General features: G+C 46.7%; 1 protein-coding gene across 1 annotated transcript in view; it reads right to left on the bottom strand.

Annotated features, from left to right (window-relative positions):
* The window catches only part of ELOVL5 (ELOVL fatty acid elongase 5), a 39,748-nt gene extending 20,200 nt beyond the window's left edge, over window positions 1–19,548 (bottom strand). Inside the window, exon 1 of the mRNA XM_082305972.1 lies at window positions 19,482–19,548. The gene's annotated coding sequence lies outside the window, so the exon portion shown is untranslated. The remainder of the gene's footprint in view (window positions 1–19,481) is intronic.
* Window positions 19,549–19,996: the final 448 nt, after the last annotated feature.

The raw sequence follows: 19,996 nt of genomic DNA, 5'->3' as shown, positions 1-19,996 counted from the left end.
ACGTGCATTTGCATCGTGTGGTCTTCTGCATAAGTCCACATCCCTTCCACCACAGGGCTCCAGGCAGGAGGCTGACACGCTCACCGAGGATTTCTGGCTGCAAGCCCAACCCATCATTTCCCAGGGGGCTCTCGGGGACACGCGCAGAAGAGGACTTTCCCCTCCGCGTCCATCAAGTCTTTGTACCGCTTTGGACTACACAAAGGCACAGAAACTTCCCTGGAACCTGGTCACCAGGCACAAACAAAAGAGCTTGATTAAAATAACCAGGACTGTTAAAAGTCTTTTGCCGTCCTGATTCATATCAGTTTTATTTTCCGACTGAAGAAGGCCAGCCCAAGTAAGTACACACTTCAAAGAAGGTGCATTTTTGCACCTTATTATGTCACCTCAGCAGCTCTGACACACATACTGTTAGTGCTTGCGTGAATGGCCACAGCACTGGCACGTTGGTGTCCTAGGAATAAGGAAATTTAACCGAGAAGCCTGTGCTTCTGTGCTACCAGAAGCACGAACATCAGGAAGACTGCGAGAAATGAGCGTATAATTTCCAAGGAGAAGAAAGAAAGTTATCCAGACCAAGCTCTTCTTTTTTCTTTTCCCACCTTTTTTTTTTTTTAATCTGTCACCTATTAAATATCACCAGGAAAAGCACTCCCCAGTGGATAATTCATTTGTTGCTTGAAATCCCCACTTACTCAATTTGTCTGTCGCTCCTTTGATCCAGTACCGATTGATTTAGTTATGCAGCACTGCATCATCCAATAACCCAGCATCTGCACCTGACTTCAACTCCCCTTTCTGCAGAGGAAGACTTCAGATGGGAGAGTTTCAAAAACAAAGGTTTGTTATACAAAAACTATACAAAAAAAGTTCAATTCAGAATGACCTGCTATATACTGTTGTTTGCTGGACACTGAAAATGCAGATACGTAAATGAAACAACTAAGAAAGCAGAAACAAACTCTGCCTAGCTATAGCAAAGACAGCAAGAAATGAAACTCCATGTTCAACCCTTCCATAAAATTGGAAGAAAAGCTCATTCCTCAAGAGGAGGAGGCTTTCTGCAGAAGTCTCAGCTTTTTTGGGCTGCTACCCCAAGGCAGCTTTTTGTGCCAGCTTTATCAGACAGCAGATTGTAAAAGGCACAGCGAAGGAAGAACTACTCCTGGTGTCGATTTCCAGAATTTGCAGAAAAAGAAATTGTTTCAAAAGGAACTCATTTGTGTAACAGAAAAACAGAGGGGAACAATCTGCTTTTGTTCCAGAGGGGGTCATGTGAAAATGCATCAAGTCTCCTGCCAACAGCCACACAACATTAAACACTGCTTCAATGGCAGCAACTACAAGGGTTCTTTTTAAATTAGAATAGTTTCCCAATTCAGAGGAACATCGACTCCCAGAAAAATTAAACCAGTGGCCATTTGAAACACTATAATCGGCATGTTTCCTAATACTGAAAGTAAGCAAATTCTGCAGCTGACCACATACACAAGCAGATCACTAGCAACGCTCCTTTACCTAAAAGTCATCCCACAGCAAGGCACACTATTCATGGAATCATAGAATAGTTTGGGTTGGAAGGGACCTTTAAAGGTCATCTAGTCCAACCCCCCTGCAATGAGCAGGGACATCTACAACTACATCAGGTTGCTCAGAGCCCTGTCCAGTCTGACCTTGAATGTTTCCAGGGATGGGGCATCTACCACATCTTTGGGCAACCTGTTCCAGTGTTTCACCACCCTCATCGTAAAAAATTTCTTCCTTATATCTAGTCTGAATCTACCCTCTTTTAGTTTAAAACCATTACCCCTTGTCCTATCACAACAGGCCCTGCTAAAATGTCTGTCCCCATCTTTCTTATAAGCCCCCTTTAAGTACTGAAAGGCTGCAATAAGGTCTCCCTGGAGCCGCCTTCTCCAGGCTGAACAACCCTAACTGTCTCAGCCTTTCCTCACAGCAGAGGTGTTCCATCCCTCTGATCATTTTTGTGGCCCTCTCCAGACCCACTCCAGCAGGTCCATGTCCTTCCTGTGCTGAGGGCACCGGAGCTGGATGCAGTACTGCAGGTGGGGTCTCACCAGGACAGAGGGGCAGAATCACCTCCCCTGACCTGCTGGCCACACTTCTTTTGATGCAGCCCAGCATACGGTTGGCTTTCTGGGCTGCAAGCACACATTGCCAGCTCATGTCCAGCTTTTCATCCACCAGTACCCCCAAGTCCTTCTCGGCAGGGCTGCTCTCAATCCCTTCATCCCCCAGCCTGTACTGATACTGGGGATTGCCCTGACCCAGGTGCAGGACCTTGCACTTGTCCTTGTTGAACCACACGAGGTTCACATGGGCCCACTTCTCGAGCTTGTCTAAGTCCCTCTGGATGGCCTCCCGTCCCTCAGGTGTGTCAACTGCACCACTCAGCTTGGTGTCATCTGCAAACTTGCTGAGGGTGCACTCGATCCCACTACATCATTGATGAAGATATTCAAGAAGATATTAAACAGTTTCTTGAGTTTCTGCTTGGAGTAACTTCAGTTTCCAGGTGCAAAGATAAGGTACGAAAATAGAACGGTTTGCCCCCTGTCCCATGCCACCCTTTTTAAGGAAACCAAACAGCAGCAACAAAACATTTTAGGCTGAAAGCTCAAAGCCTGCTCCCTTTCAGCAGGATTCTCCAGCTCTCACCCTGCTGCTGGAGACCTCCACGAAACAAATGTGAAAACTGGGATCTGTTAAGTGCCTGAACTTGAGTTCCAAAAAAATCCCCAAAATAGGCATCTAAATAATCGTGCTGGCTTCTGAGAGCAACGCGTCGTCAGGCCTGGCTGATCAGCCTTCTTGGAAAACAGCCACTTTCTCCATTCTTAAATTAGGACTTCGAAGCCTAATTTTAGGCACTTGATTTTGGAAATCTTGAATTGTGTTTTCTTGTTAAAGTGATGTTTCCCAGTCCCTGCCACTGCAGAGGTGACTCCTCTTTTCCCTCCTCCAAAAGTACGAACTATCCCTCGTCCAGAAACACAACAATCATGCTGCTGTTTGCTTCTGTATATGTACTAGAATTGAAAATGCTCAGCTGCTTGAGAACTGGAAGACGGCACCGATTATCAAAGCATTTGATGGACAACCATTTTCTGTCCATTTTCCAAAGCTGCCCAGTTTCTCCTTTCAAAGCCTTAACTGCCCCTTGCATGTATTCCCTTTCAACTTGCTGCCAACCTCGGATTTCCTTTTTTTGCCTTTTGAATATCCTCTTAGGTCCTAAGCGTGCTTAACATTAGCAATAAAAAGTAGTTTATAATAAATCATAGTCCATATTGATCTGAAAGTGCAAGTACATTTATTTTATGGGAAACCACGTGAAGCATGAGTGCTGCGGATTTTGCACTTCAGTTTTGTTAAAATGCAAGAAACTATTTTTAAACTTTATTTTACAACTGTATCTCTAGCAAAGAGATACAGATTTTTGGCCCACCTTGCATCAGCGGCAAATCCTCCAGCCCGCCGCTGACGCATCGGGACCCACAGTGCTGAGCTTTCACGCTCACCGGCAGCACCACCATAAGGAAGTTTAGAAATAAATGACTTGTATAAAACTCAGGGAAGTGTAAAAAATGCAGAACGAAGGAGAGAAGCTAGTCTCAAAACAGTTTAACCTCAACAGTATTTCAAAACATTTGAAAATGCAGGGGCTAAAGGAAGACTTTGGCCAGTTAACTAGGGGGATGATTTCATGCCATTACTTTTCCTGTCATTCCACCCCGCCAAATCCTTCAGTAATGATTACCTCCATACATACACACTTGTGGTAATTACAGTATTTTACAGAACAGAAACAAATACAAGAAAGAATAGGCAAAATGGAATAACTAATTGTGCTCAATACCCAATACCTCATTAAACCAGAATCTAATAATCTTCAGATGGGCGAGTTAAGACAAACCATAGGTCCTTGCAGTTTTATTCACATTTTCAGCAGATCTAAACTAGCTCAAATTAGGATCTCAGTGTCGTAGGATTAGGGCATTCACATGCATTTCATCCCCTCGCAGCCAACAGCTCTTGCTGTGCCACAGGCTAACTTCAGCCAGAGGGAAAACACCGAGGGCGATGGCCAAGCAGGAAGAGCGCGTTGGAAGCAACCACACCAATACACCCATGGAAGTACTAAGAATTGGAGGAAAATGGTACACTACTGCCTCTCCATCCCAGAAGGATGCATCCAGCATCCAGCTACGAATAAGGATCTCTCGTGCTGCAAAGCCCCCCTTAGCAGCAGCAGATCTGGCATGCCTCAGCGCTGCGGTAAAATGCTTTTTTGCAACAGCATGCGTTTTCCTGAAAAAAAACGTTCGAGGGGGTACCCTGTGCCCATACCCCAGCACTGCGATACTGGAAACTTCCTCGCTGCTGCCAGCTTACAGCACAGTGCTGTTACAGTAATAAAGTGCAGACTGCAAAAGTATTTACAGAAATAAAACAGGGAGGAAGAAAAGGCAAAGCATGCAGGTTTATTCAACTGCTGTGTTTGTAATAGCAGGCAACTATAAAATGTGAAAGGACACTGCACAGACAACTCCCAGCTGGGGGTTAAAGAACTGGTTGTTTTGGGGTTTTTTTTGGTTTTTTTTTTTTTTTTTGGTGTGTTTTTTTGTTTTGGTTTGGTTTTTTTTGGTTTTGGTTTTTTTGGTTTTTTTTGTTTTTTTTTAAAGGCAAAGAAACAGAAGAGAGTATCCATAGCAAACTAGGTTAGATGGAAACAGGGAGAACATGTACATGGCACAAGAGCTACAACTTGATTTTTTTGGAAGGAAAGCCAAAGCACGGCATTTGCTATATAGCTTTGCTCCAAAGCCCTCCTCCCCAGGCAGTATGTGAGTGTTTATTAACGGCTACTGTTTTAACCTGAAGCTCCCTCTTTTTTCAAAAGCTGTGCTGGTATTGCAACCGGGAAAACATTGCTAGCTGTAGCTCAAAATGGCAAATTAGCCAGAGGAAGCCTGGGAAACTAAAGAGAGAGAGCTGAGAAGATGAAGGAGTCAAAAGCTAAGTCCAGAGGGCCATAAGGACTTCAGCTTTCATTTCGGGTCTCCTTTCTCTTACTCAAGTGCCACCTGCAAGATCTGAAAGACTCCTCTTCTCCCCGTTAATAAAGGGACTCCTCTAATCTCCGTTTGTGCACTTCACTCAAACCAACTTTTTACTTCCACAAGAGAAAAATAAAGGCATGGTCCCCAAAGCCTATTTTAATGAGCCTTTTTGGTCAAAAGGCTGCCTTTTCTAACAACAGAGCTGATGAGACCGCAGCCAACGGGTCCAAAGGACAGAGAAGCCCAGTCTGGCATGACCATTACTAGCAGCAGAGTTCAAGAGTACCGTGTACCTTCACGACAGTAAGCTTCAATTTTTTTTTTTTTTTTAAATGTGCACATCTCATAATTGCATATTAAAATTTAAAAAGCAAGAAGTAAGGGGAGGAGGAAAAAAAAAAAAAAAAAAAAAAGAGTTACAAGCAAGGCTGTCCTACCACATGAACCCTCATTTCCTCCAACACCCCGCAGCAGCAAGTCTGAGCACCGAGAGCATCTGCCACCAGCCTGCCCCTTCCCTCTGCCAAAATGCTGCTGCGCCGAGGTCTGAACCCAGGGCATATCTCAAGAATAAAACTGAAAGTATAGGACCGATCTATAATTCTTGGTTATCTTCTTTGCATTTATTAGCTTGACATAATAGAAAGCTTGCTATCTGACCCATAAAAGCACCTACAATTCTCCTGCACATGTGAAACACCATACAAAGCAAGAAATGGCTGTGTACAGCTATCCAGTAAAAAAGGTTTATCTATAAAAAGGTTATCTAGGCTTCACGTGCTGACTAGATACAGCACTCCAATAAAAAGCTGAGAAATTAGAGGAAGATCATGAAAGCTGAGTGTGACAGTCACGAAGGTAATGCTACACCATGCAACACCAGCTAGTGCAGGGATAACAGCGCACACAAAACCTGAATTAAGATGCCCTGCTAAGATCTGCAGCTACAACCCTGTGTTCATATGGGTAAATTATACCTTTTGGAGGACCACTTGTGTTTGGCAAACGAGATCACACTGAAAAAGCACACAAACAAGTCATCCTTAGGCAAGTTACAGTATGTTAAGTATTTATTTGTGTGCTTGCTTTTATTTCCAATGAGCGTGGGGTAGTACCTGGAGTGCTATGGGAGAAGTGAAATTCCCTGGTGGGCCCTAACGCACAAAAACCACATGTAACACACAGATTTAGTTACATTCCTCAATAAAAGTGAATTTCTATGCTTTTACCTAAAGGAAGAGAAGATGCACACTGACACTGTAAATGCACATCACTGCTTGCCTTGCTGCCATTTCTTCATACGGCCAGCCGTGCTACGAGAAGTCAATCTTAAAACTTTTCTATTTTCCTGCTGTACCCCCGTGAGACATGAGTTAATCCTGTACGGCTGCAGCTGCACCGATACTTGGTGCCTTCATTTTAAGATGCTAAACATCATGCCACAGAGTACAGCCATACGTAGTGAACAGTACTAACAACAACAACAAAGTCAGGCAAGTACAAATGACAGCTAGCTTTAAATAGAAGAAAGTATCAAAAATGTTGTTTTTCCCACCATTCTGAGAATTAAGAGGAAAGAAGAAAAAAAAAAAAAAAAAAAAAAAAAGACTCCAGGTACCACTGTTACGCCACGGCATCGTGCTGCTCGGGACAAAACCCTGCTGCTAAGCAGCCTGTTAAACCCCCTGCCTTCAAAATAGTACAAAAATAATAGGCTCATCATTCAGAAAAGCAACCACCTTTGAAGACCTAATCTCCTTTCCAAAGGATAAAGGAGTTAACACTATGTAAGGCAAGATTTTGACCTTTTCTTCCTGCCTAGGAGTATTGAGTGAAGACTACATGCCCTGGTACAGGGGCCGAAAATGATGAGACAGGAGATTTCTTACAGATCCATCAGCCAGATCATCCCCCTGCCTCTCCCTTCTTGTACAACAATTAGCACATCAGCAAACGAAGCGCTGCCAAAACCACACGGCCAGCTGATGGCATTTCTGCTACAGAAGCTCAGGGCTGAAAAGCCTGGTGGGTCCCGAGGAGCTGAACATCCCTGCCTGCACCAGACCTGTGCCAAACCAACCGCTGCCGAGAATCAGCAGGTTTCAGGGTACCAAATCATCACTGTAACAAGGGCCCCTGAAAACGATGACTGAATTCTAGTGTGGTTAGAAAAGAAAGCATTTCTACCTGTACATTTCCTTGGTATGATGTTGGCAACACTTTCCTAAATGTTACTTCATCAGAAGACCCTGCTCCAGGAGGCAATTACTATAATTTCTTGTATTTTATTCTTTGTTTTAAGGGGAGAAAGACCAACCAACCAATAAAAAGGAAATATTGTAGTGGTAAAGCTTGGTGTGATCTTATCACTGACTCTTTCTATGAACTTTAAACAGATTACTGGAGGAAAAAAACCCCACACTGTCCACACACCTGGCAACTGCCAAGCTGTTTTTTTACAAGCTCATAATATAAAAAAATTCAGGCATCTGCAGAAGTCATGTAGGGAATTCCAGCAAAATAAGCCTGTTTCCTCCAAAATTGAGCCACTCTTTTCTTTCGATAAGAGGCAACAAATTCCTGGTGCAGTGGAAATCCCACTGCCATTAAAACCTGTTCCAGCGAAGAACCCAGCTAGACTGAAGCCCCAGCTTCAGTGCCAAGGTGAAGAAGGTTTTACTACATTTGCTTCATACTCTCAAAAGCACCAGAGCAAAGGCAGGGTCAGTACTGTAATTCGCTATATCTGCTTTAAATACAGGGACAAACCAATACCCACACAAGCAGCAGGCAAGAAGTTTCCTCCCCTGCTCTGCAGCTATCCCATCCTCCGCAGGGCAGCAGTCCCCTGGAGAAGGGGGTACCAGATACACCTCCTCTGCCTCGCCGCTCGTGCAAAGTCTCTCTCAAACAATGTCTTTGGCAACTTACTCATTCCTAAAGATGAGAAGCCCCCCTCCATACAGGCATTTTTTCTGCTCACGCCCGTTATGGTGCCAGCTCGTGCCCACGGTTAATGCTCAGGCTGACAGCCACCACGTTGCCTTAGCCTCACTTCAACTTCTCCATTCAGCCAGGTCCATAGCTTTAAAACCGTATCCAGGGCGTGTGGGGCGAACAGGAACAACCAAGAACAGATTTGACGCTGCTGCAATGGGTGCTTTCGTTCCTTCCCTACCCTCCGCCCTGCCCGGGTGGAGGGAAGCAGGGGGAAATTGAGGTAGCCGCAAAAAAAGCAACGAAACAAGAAAATCAGCTTTCAGCCGGGTCCATCCCACCACCTGATTTACTGCAGGAGAAGCACCAGCACGAGGCAGGCGTGTGGGTCACAAAGAGGTCTTACCAGACTGAAGCTGAGCAAAGCCATCGCATTGCACCCAGCAAGAAACCAAGACCGTAGCAAAAAGAAAGGTAAATAAAACAGATGATAGACAAAAAGAGAGATGCAGAATTTTTAAAGTATAATTCTAAAACACTCTTAAGGGAAGGCCAAAATGAAATGCATTGCATACATATCATTTTACATATAGGAATGGTTCTAGCGCAAAGTGCAAGAATTGCAGAAAAAGAAAACATGAAACAACAAAAGGTCATGCAGGATATATTAATGTCATGCAGAGCTAACTTACAGAGATTTCTTAAATATAATCATAACACCATGAACTGACAGAGTATTGCACTGTAAAAAACATCACCCCCACCCCCGGCCCCCCCCCCCCAAACTGTTCAGAATACAAAGGAGACAGATGCATTGCTATGTTTTGGTCTTGAAAACTGCAGGACTAAGGATGATCTCAAGGCAGGTCAGATGTGAGAGGGCAGGATTCAAGGGGAAGGGGGAGAACGTTAACCATCAAGAGACCCAACAGACAGACCAACAACAGATTTCTTCCAAAAAAAAGGCAACTTGAATGTTTTATTCAATCTAAACACAGCAAAAGTATTCATTAGCTCTGTTTCTATTGGAAAAGAAATACACAGAAAAAGACTGAAATGAAGAGCTAAACAGATGGTGAATATGACCGAAACCTCTTACTGCACACTGGTCAGCCTGCAGCTGAGGACCTTGAAGACAGAGGGGAAGTATCCCCTTTAACTCTCAGCCTTAAAGCGTGTTATACTGTAAGAAACGATAATCAATCAACCCAACTAGTGATTTGAGACACACCTTGAGTGCAGTAGCCTAAGACTAAATTTCAATGGGAAGTTTGATTTTCTGATAATACCAAACATTTTTTCTTGATGCCCAAAGCTTATAATTAAATTCATTCTATGAGAAGAACACACGGCTAGATAGTTAGAAAGTGATTTACACATGGAAAATAGAACTTTCTCCTTTACTGTGCTGCTTGCAGCAAAGTGAAAACCTAACTTACAGTTATATAAGCACTCACATTTTGCCAGGAGTGAAAGATAGGAAAGAATTGAGCTGTGTTTCATCAGCCACACTTGTAAAGCAACTCTCTAAACTCTGGGCAAAAGATAAGCTCTTCAGCCTCTCTAGTAAAACTGTGCACAGCTATTCTATGGATGGCAATATATTAAAAGTTGTTCAGTAGGTAAACCCAAACTTTTACATTCTGAGTGCATCTATTTCATATATGTTTTGTACAGACTGTATAGGACACAAAATGATGCTTCAGGCAATGAAATTGCTTATTCATGTTTGCAGCTCCCTGAAAGTTCCCCCCTCTGGAATCTCGCCACCACCATGGCTCTATTTTTACTGCATGCTAAAAGAAAAACCATGCTTTTGTGCAAAAAACTCTTTCATGAACCAATTCTTCAAATATCAAAAGCCAATTCCAGTGGTTGGAGGCTATTTTCCCACAGTGTTTTTATCTCCCTGGAATACAAGTCCTCCACACAGATATGTCATCTCTAAAATAAACAGCAGCAAAGGGACTCTTCATTTAAATAGACCTGTTATTCTGGACTGGGGAAGCTAAATGCTGAAGTTCATGGCCTCACACATGAACTGGTACATAGTGGAGGAACAGAGAAAGGAAAAAAAATAAATAAACCAGATTTGGTTAATATTCTGCTCTCAAGCTAACGACTGACAGCTTAGATGGGAATTTGGTAGGGGTCTCAGCAGAGCGATGCTGCCGTAAGGAGGGATGTGTCAGAGCCACCAATGGCTGATTAGGGGTCCTTCATCAGTTCAGCCCAAAACCCAGCCCTGCTCCTCTGTTCTGCAAAATAACCTCCCCGGGTGCTGGGTGAATAAGCTTTTAAAAGGCAAAGCCTGAAAAATAGATACAGAGAGAAATATGAAAGTGAGAAAAGGAGCAGCAAGGAAAAACAAAGAGGGGAGAGGGGTGGAAAAACCCTTAACTTCATTGCTAAGCTCCTTCACGCCTGCAACTGGCAATTCACTTACAGTCCCCGTCACTGTAAGTTCAAAGGTGGTCACCTCCTCCCAAGGCCACACATCTCTCCTTTGGAGGCCACACAGCACTAAGGGATGTAAAGCACTCACGCTGAGATAACCATTTTTCATACACTGTAAACGGTGGTTAAAAACTGGCGACATCCTTGTGTTCTCACCAAGTGCGTCCTTTAGGACTCAAATCTGTGTTTTAACAGCTTCCTAAATGTATATTTTAAGATACAATGTCAATCCCCACAAAAAAACTGAACTGTGCTATATGCAACCGATACCCGTGTTGGTGCATCATTTGAGCCTGACGTGTTTTGTGAAACCAAGAAGTATTCAGTCTGTACAACTGGAAATTCATGATAGCTCTGCAATTGCTCAATTCGTGTTTAGATTTGAATACCTTATCTAAACGAGCTCTGCACTGAATTTAGAAGGAACGAGCCAATTAGATGGACTTCAAAAAATGACAGAAAAACCTTTGAAAACAACATTAGCAGTCCCTTCCTGTACCTTAATGCAACCACTTAGCAGTGGTGATAGAACAAGAAATCAATATTTTTTTGCTTTTTCTTGCTTCAAAGGGAGATGATGATGGTTTTGAAAGGGCAGAAGAAAGGGTAGGGAAGTTAGAGGTTCTGGGAACCTGTCAAGTAGAAGTGGAGGATCGAGTATGGCCTCTGGAGAATTACTTGGGAACATGAGGAAGGCTGAAAAACCAGAGGACAGGGCTGCAACCATTTAAACTCTCATGACAAGTGGTCCGACACCATCATTGGCTCTAAAAAATGGCTTAAACCCATGCGCAATGTTTACCTATAAGCATGTAGAGGCAGCAGCAGCTCATGAATTAGCAGGGCAATGATCTACACTGAAATACGGTGGCCTTTCTATGACTACCTGTATTATTTTTTCTCCTCCTTTTTAACTGAACAGACAAGGCTTGCCAAATGCAGCACTCCTTACTGACTTGCTTAGTGCTGTCTCTCTCCACCTCTATGTAATGGGTCTGCCACCCTGTATATTGCTGGTGTTCCCTTGTACTGGTGTTTTCCTCTAGCCCCTATACTGTGTTTTAACCTCTTGCAGAAAGTGATGCGGACACCCACCCAAAATTTCCCAGCCCACGGTTGAGCCTGGCGTCTGGGGCCGGGCAAGCCCAGCCACCTCCGCTGCAGCAGGAGCAAACGAGAGGCTGCAGAGGCAACTGGTGGAAGCCGCGCCTTCTGGGTGGCACGCAGGTCAGAACTCGGCAAAGTATGAAAAAAACCCGCTCAAATCTTTCGCAAGAGGCTTTTCTGCTTAGGCCTGCTAAGAAGGCAGAGAAAAATCCATAAGTAACCAAGCCTGCTGCACTGGCAGCTTGTTTTCTGTCACTCTATCGCATATGTTAATAAAAAAAGAAAATTCTGAACTGCATTACAAGCGCAGGTATTTTCCCCATTAACGAGGCTTCATGCATGCAATAAGTCAAGCTCGCAAGACTAATGTAAAGCTTAGTAACACGCCAAAAGGCCACTGTACATGAGTGAACTGAGGGACAAATACATGACGCAAGGGATAAATGCATGACCCTAATTTAGGACAAGCAGCTGAGAGCTTGCACTAGTTCACAGGGTCTGTGAGCAGCTAAGAGCAACCTCTCCGTGCCAGTAGCGCAGAAGAGAAATAAACCACCAAACCAGAATCAGACATTCACTGTAAGCATCTGCTACCCTGCAATCCACATAAGCATATAGATAAAAATGCAAGCACAACTAACTATCATTGTGTCCTCCAAAGCCAAATCCAGATTCCTGTGTTTCTACCAACATTGTCCTGCAGCTACCACGTGAGGTCTTGCTCAAAAGCACGCGAGCAGCTGCGTGAATGAACTGAACACGTAGATGCTTTTCGGTAAGCACACGTGCCGTGCACCCACACTAGCATGCCATTTGAACTTCAGCATGCAAAAAGCTTTCTCGAGTTTCTTTTTCTAAAGGGCAGGGCGATGTTAAACATTGGAGAATGTCATCCTCCTAACCGGTTAAAAGTTTAATTATTGTTATTTAAGTCAAAGGTTCTCCCTATCGTTTGGCTAGGAGGTGATTCTCAAAATGATGATTCAAAACATCAGCATTTTTAAAAGCCACCCGGGAGTAGGAGATAATCCTTCAGGAAAAGGTTAACAGAAGCCTTCTGATTAAATTATGTGCATAGAAATATCACATCTAAGGGGAAGCCTATAAAGATTAAGGTATAAAAGTCTATAGTTTCCCAAGTCTTCATCATCTCAAGTGAAACCAAACCTGCGGACACAGGACCAGCTCAAGAACTAGACCCCTACATTTGGACCCCTGTGTTGACAAGGGATAAAGTAGTGGAAAACATACAAGTAGATTTCTTTTGCTCATTTCCAAGAGCTTCAAGACCTGATTTGATCTTCAAGACCTCTATCTGAATACAGATGCCATGGTTTTAACTCAGCAGAGGCAGAGGAGCTCCTCCACCAAGCTGCAGTCTGCTCCAAACCCACAACTGTACAGCATTTAAGGGAAGAAGGCATTTTCCCATAACTAGTACTGGCTAGGGGCTCCTTAGCCAACAAGGGCACGGCAGAAACACTGCCTTAATCCAAAATGCTTCCCAGCAAGTTTGTAACAGCATAAGGGGGGGGAGAAAAAAGAGCAAAACAGGCAGCAATGCAAACTTGCATGCTTATGAATTAATTACCTAAACATATGGCCTAAAACCATAAGATACTCTGAGGTGTATTTGGTTTAATAAGCTAAACCACATTATTCTGCAAATTCATACTTGTTAGTTTTCATCTAACACTGGTAACATTCTTAAGAACCGTGACACCAACAGAAACGTCCATCAGCATGCGTATGCCTTAAAAGCTGGAGCGTTACTTGAAATCAAGACTACGTTTTACAGCAGAGAGCCTGAACTTGCACATAGGAAGAAAGCAATTACCCTCCCGTCACAGCAAAGCCAGCCAGCAAGAAGAGAAACAATTTTCTCAAGGTCATAGAGGGAGAGGAGTGCTTCCAAGCGATAACAGAAGAGGGTTGCTTTGTTCAAATCGCTGACCCAGCATCTCAAAGGGTAGGGTTATGTAGGGATCAAAGAGCAGGGCAGAATTTGAAAATGCAGGAAAAAAAAAAGGTTTATTCCACATGTGTTGTAGTTTTGCACAAGCAAGTTTTGTCTCCTGTAAATGTTAGTGCAGCTCAGCGCATTTAGTCATCACCCAAAGCATCTCACTTGGCAAGCAAACGTTTGGTATGAAGCTTTGACACGGAGGTCAATTAAATCCAGGCAACTTTAGCATAAATACAAGTTCATGGAAGATTTTTATATTTCTACCTGTTCAGTACGCCGTTGGTTGTCAACAAAGCTACCATTAATGAAGCACAACCTCTACAGCTAATAATGCTTTAATAAGGGCACGCAAAATACCCAGATGCAATGGGATGCTGAGACCAACTCCTAATTCGCAGCACTGAGTTCAGCAGAAGTAGCATGATTCATTTGTTCTTGGAGAAGTGACAATTACACTTAGCAGCATGCATGTGTAAAATCTCTACACCTGGTAAGGGAATTTATTAGACTGCCATTGTGCTTTCTAGATGCTTGACGCTTTGTGTTTCATATGAGTCAACCATTTCATCGAGGAAATTAAATAATTCTCCAACACATCGAACACAGCAGGAAAGCATTTACCGAACACATACTTTGGACAAGTTTGCTCTTGTGCTCTTATTTACCCTGTAAGATAATGCGTCCTAAATGCCAAAACACAAATAGAGAAACCAAGGCAATAAATTTTAAGATATTAATTTCACTAAACAGATGTAGGGAGAGCCACCGCATACACAGTCCACAGCAATTCTATGAGCTATCTCCACAGCGAGACTGGAGGCAGCATTTATTTGATTTGTCAATCAAAAAAATCAATCCAGGTCACTGTTTGCAATACCTTTATCAAAGAGAGATACAACTGCTGTTCTGCTGGATGCAGGGAACAGGCTTCGGTGCCCTCAGGAGCACCAGATACAAATCACTTTTACTGATCAGCACTTAGGAACTCCAGGGATGTCAGCCTAAGCAATGCCCTCTTAACCGTATTGCTGCAATACCAAATTTAAACAGCCTTAGAAAAGGCCATAGCAAAGCAATTTGAACTGGAAATAAGTTTTCAAGGAGACCAACTTCTGTGTAATCCATTGATTATCCGTTTGATTTGTCCTTGTGTGTGATCTTCCATCTAACGGAAAAAGCGTTTCCAATACTAGCATGCATAAACCATTCGGATTGCAGGAATCTTCTGCATTTTTAACACATTTAAGAATCACAAAACAAAATAGCAACTATATTGCGTATGACAAAACACCGACAGATTACAAGGATTATTGTCAGTTTTGTGAAGTCTTTGGATGCACACAGCGACGTGTGCTCTGACTGGCATGCAGTAAGCACCAATTTCTTAAGTCTACTATAGAGTCAAACAGCTTTCAAAAGCATATGTTGCATCCTAGAAGAACATCATTTTGCCCATTGTAAAAAGAGCATTCCAGTGAAGAGTTTAAGCCAACATCCCTAAAAGTATTCCTATGTTTATAGATCTCAGCCCTATAAGACTAATTTCAGACACAGCAATGAAAGAAGGTAACAAAAGAGGACCGAGATTAAGAGAACAAAATGAGCAAGTTGTTCAGTTACGCAAGGGAGGTAATAGCAAACAGCACCATCGCCTATACGTGCCCTCATGACCTATACAAAGGGCTGCCAAATCTCAGTGGAGCTTTAGTAGCTTTGAACAGGCAACAGAGTTTGCTTGTGACCCATCTCAAGACAGCATGCCACTTGTGGGAGGAAAAAAACCACCAAGAAATAATAGGTAGAAGTATTTGTGGCTCTGCTCCTCAGCAGTGAAAGAGCATCCCTGCCTCTGTTTGTGAGAAGTCAGAGAACAACCCACAATATATGGAATAAAAAAAAACCAAAACACATCACCAAGAGCCCATTTGCTCTGAAAGGCTTTCCCAGTTCGAAGGAGCCTCTCCAGCACGCCCCATCCCAGGAGACGACTCTGCGCACAGCACGGGAGCTCTGGCTCCTCGCCGCCGCGGCAGGAACCCCTGGCCAGGCAGCAAGCAGGGCGCTGCCGAAGCCACCTCCTGTGCTGGCACAGCAGGGTGATGCCCGAATCGCCGCCGAGCCCACCCTCCTGCCCGACTGCCGCCCCGCACCGCCACACCGCTCCCACCCAGCCCCACGGGCAGGAGCGAGAACGAACGCTCATCGGTGACGTCCTTCTGGTGCTAGCTCCAAGAGGGACAGAGGGGACCACAGGACACTTTCAACATGAGACCCTATGCAACTGCTGTTTCTCTCCCCAAGACTTGTCTCAGGTGGGACGCAGACGGCATTAACTGGGAGACTTGCTTCATCCGCCACGGAGCGAGGACTGCTGAGACCGCTAAAAGACAGGCAGAAGACGAGCATTTTAACCTTGTAAGCACCACCACCTTGATTTGTACGAGTGGTTTTTTTTCCCGAGTTCAGCAGTAACAGAAGCGTTTGATGTTGCAATGTTTGCTGCCTCAAAAATGAGGAAGGTAAAGGAATGAGGTCAGCTCAGTACTTGAGAGCGTTTAACCAATTACCCACTGACCGTCACTTACAAGGAATATGCTCCCCCAGGGGCAGCCCTGGCTTGCTCTCAGCGCCGGGCTGTCCACCTGCAGCTGCCGGACTTGAGCACCAGCTCAATCGGAAATCCTAAAATACAGTCAGTTCCACCATCATTCCAAAAATCTGAATCTTCAAACATATTTCCAAAAATCTGCTCCTAGCGAGTCGCAACAGAAGGAGCAATTAAAGGTGCTGCCCAGAGGCCTGACGGATTTACGGTATTATTTCCAATTTACATTTTTTTTGTTCCGTTAATTGTATCTTCTCTAAGTTAATTCCTCTTGTAAACAATACAAAATGAAGGTCAGCAGGGAAAGAAGAGATTAGACCAGAGAATTCAAAATATTTTATTTCAACTCTGGCTGTATTAAAGGCAAGGAATGCAACAAGAGGAATTCTTGCTGAGAAATGCAAAGACAACACCAACTTACTAAAAATACTGCAATAAGTATACCCAGAGACTGGTCAGACAGCACCTAAACTAAGTACCCTTAATGATGCTATATTTATGTACCAAATATGCAAGAGTTTTAGTCAAAGATACTTCATTTGATCAGCTGCTTGTATGTAAAAGATACTAAACCACACAAAGTGCAATTGATTTTTAAAAAACACAGTGAGGCAAAGAGACCAACAGCCAGACTCTTCCCCAGCTTGTAAGACAAAGCTCCATGGCATATTAATTTCACTGCTGCTCTCTCTGTTTGCATATGAATGCTAAAATACAGGAGACTTTTAGGTTATTTACGATAAATTCACTTAGCTACTTAGGGATAACACACACAAAGAAGTCCCTAAGGGCTTCCAGCATGCATTATATATGTAACGTGTACCTTGTAAGAAAGTCAGTAAAATCCAGCAAAATTCTGGCATGTCTTTTAGCGTCCTTGACCCATGTCAGCTGGCAACAGCGTCTTCGAGGGCAAACCCACTCTTAACTTCAGCAAACTCAGCACCGCGGTCCCTTTCATCTGCCCCTCAGTTCATGTAAAGCTGGCAAGGGGTCTCCACCCAGCTGACCCCAGCCACCTCCAGGCACCACCAGTTTGTAAGGCAAGTCCTCACTCCCTGTGTGCAAGTACAGCTCCCCCCAGGCAGAGCACATGCCTTGGCTACTCGCCGCTCTGAAAATAGATTATGTCTAGTGCACTCCAAATACATGAATACTCTTATAAGAAACTCCAGCTTTCGTTGCTAAACAGCATCAGACGATCATGTGTGCCACAGGCTTACTCTCCCTGATGCAGCTTCAACTTCTGTTAGCAGCAGTCAGGATACACCAGTATTTATCTCTAGCTACGGAGTTTTCTAACAGCAGAGAAAAATCTCAGGCTGCGACTGCACCAAAGGAAGGAAGAGGGCTTAGAGTGAAATATCAGAGTCATATCGCAAAACTCTTCAGCGTTATTCACAAGTTCATATTAAAAAGAAATAAATCCCCTCCCTCTACACTACCAGCTTAATATTGATGCAGCAACACCGTTAGCCCGCATCTACAAAAACCTCACAGCTGCAAAACCCTCCATCCAGCTGGGGCCGCCGGCGATAATTTAAGCCGACCGCTTCTGGCAGGCCGGCAGCTGCCAGGTCCTGGCAGAGAGCTGCTCTTGCAGAGATAACCTCACCCTGGAAGCAACCTGGCCCAAAACTCCGGCGAGAGGCTGTGCGGCCGCCGGAGACGCCTGCACGCTTGCTCTCCTCTGGTTTCAGCTGCAGGGTGTGTTTCCATTTACACGAGCGGTTTCGGAGACTTCCTGATCGGAAGCATCCTAATTGCAGCCATGCCCCTGCCTTGTTTTCCCTCGCCATCGCTAGCAGCCGGCTGAGCTCTTTGCTTGTGGGTTTTGCCACGGTCCCAAGTACTCTGCCACAGTACCGAATCCCACAGCACCAGGGATCACCCAAAGCCCTGAGAATACACGTTAGCCGTACGGGGCACTGCCGTTCGGCCATGGCTGGGACACCGAGCAGGCAATACGCCCAGCTGCCGCAGGGAGAAATGCCTCTTCTCATCTGCCAGGAGCCCTTCTTGCTGAGCAAGCCAAGGTATTACCATTCCTGCCCAGGTCTGCAAAACTGGCCTTTTGTCTGCGGATTCAGAGCGCGGATCGGTGCCGGGAAGCTCTCCGCAGTCGGACCCTCAGCTGCGGCCTCGCTGGGAGGTGGGGGGAGGAGGGCAGGAAAGCAGCCAGAGCGGGCAGGGAGGGAGAAAACATTTAAATCGCTCGGGACGATAACCCCGAGCATTGCCAGCTTCTAATGCTGCTGATGCCCGAGGGCTTCCAGGAGATGGACGAGATAAAAGCAAAGTCATAAAGTTTTTAAGAAAGTCCCTGCATACGCATCTGACATACTGACACATTTCTACCGCATGCCCTTCCTTTTCTACTTATTTCTTAATGCTTGTACTCTTTAAACATTTAGATTTTAAAACGGGTAGGCACCTTTTAGAAGCACTGCACCCCTCCACGGCGCCAGTTTAATGCGGCGCCTGCCCCGTCCCACAGACGGACCCGGGGATTGCCGCACCAGCGGCTCCATTTCTAAACCAGTACGGCGGCCCGGGGCGGCGAGCAAGATGACGGGCTGAGCGGGGAGGCAGCGGCAGCAGCAGCCGCCGCCTCCCCTCCCGAGCCCGGCGGGACCCTGCGCTGACACCCGGCCGCGCTGGGAGGCTGCTCCCGGCCGGCCGCCCCGCGGTGCGCGCCCCCGCCGCGGTGCGCGCCCCCGCCGCGGGGGGAAACGGGCCGGGGGCCGTGTTCGGAGCCGCAGCAGCGCCCAGCCCCCCCCGAGCCCCCCGGGGAGGCGGCGCACGGCCCGGCGCCGTGTCCTCGCCGTTAGGCGCAGCCGGGGGGGCTCCCCCCTTCCTGCCCGTGTTCCCTCTCCCGACTCGGTGCCCCGCCACGGCGGAAGGAGCCGCCGCCGCCCGGGGATGCAGTAGTCATGGCAATGCGAGATTGCATCATGCTCTTGACTTGCATCTCGCACCGGGGACAGACGCTCCCGGCCCTTCTGCCGCCCCATCCCCATCCCCTCCCTTCTTCCCTCCCTCCCTCCCTCCCCCGGCCGGCCAGCCCGCCCGCTGCTGCCGGCCGCGGCCCCGCCGGCCGCCGAGCCCCAGCCCCAGCCCCAGCCCGCCCTCCGCCCCGCCGCCGCCGCCGCCGCCGCCGCACTTGTTGCGCGCCCCGCGGAGCGGCGCCCCCCGCCCGCCGCCGCCCCCCCATCCCGTACCCTCCCCCCTCCTCCTCCTGCGGGCCCGGGCGGCCGCCCCGCACCCCTCCGCCGGGCGGGGAGCCCCGGCGCTGCCCTGCCGCCCGGGGACGCGGCCCTACCTGGCGGCGCGGCGGCGGGCGGGCGGCGGGAGGGCACCGGCCGGCTCTGTCACGCTGCGGAGCCGCGGGGGCGGGGCCGGGGGCGGGCGCGGGGCGGGAGGCCCCGCCCCCCAGCCGGCCGTGGGCTGACTGTGACGTAAGAGTCGTACGGGGGGCTAACGGGCGGCGGCGGGGGGGGCGGTATGACGTCACGGCCGCCGGACGCCAATCGGCGGCCGCGGAAGGTTCGGGAGCGGGGTGGGGGCGTTGCGCTGGCTCCACGGGGGGCGCGGGCTCGTCCCGGTGCCGCGGCCCGGCGGCCTCGGGGGGCTGAGCCGCGTCCGGCAGGCAGGGCCCCACGTCCACTCGTGGCGGTGAGAGGAACTGTCGAGCGGCGCTTCCGTACGCGGGGGCTTTCCAGCCCCGGCGGCGGAAGCGGGAGGCCCCCCGTGAAAAACCATACGGGATCGTGTAATTAAAGACTACCGTAATTGATGAGCTGCAGGCCTCAGCTGACGGTCACGGGCAGATGTGCT

Source organism: Platalea leucorodia (assembly GCF_965183815.1).
Source record: "Platalea leucorodia genome assembly, chromosome: 3".
Lineage (NCBI taxonomy): Eukaryota > Metazoa > Chordata > Aves > Pelecaniformes > Threskiornithidae > Platalea > Platalea leucorodia.
This window is presented reverse-complemented; position numbering and strand designations above follow the sequence as displayed.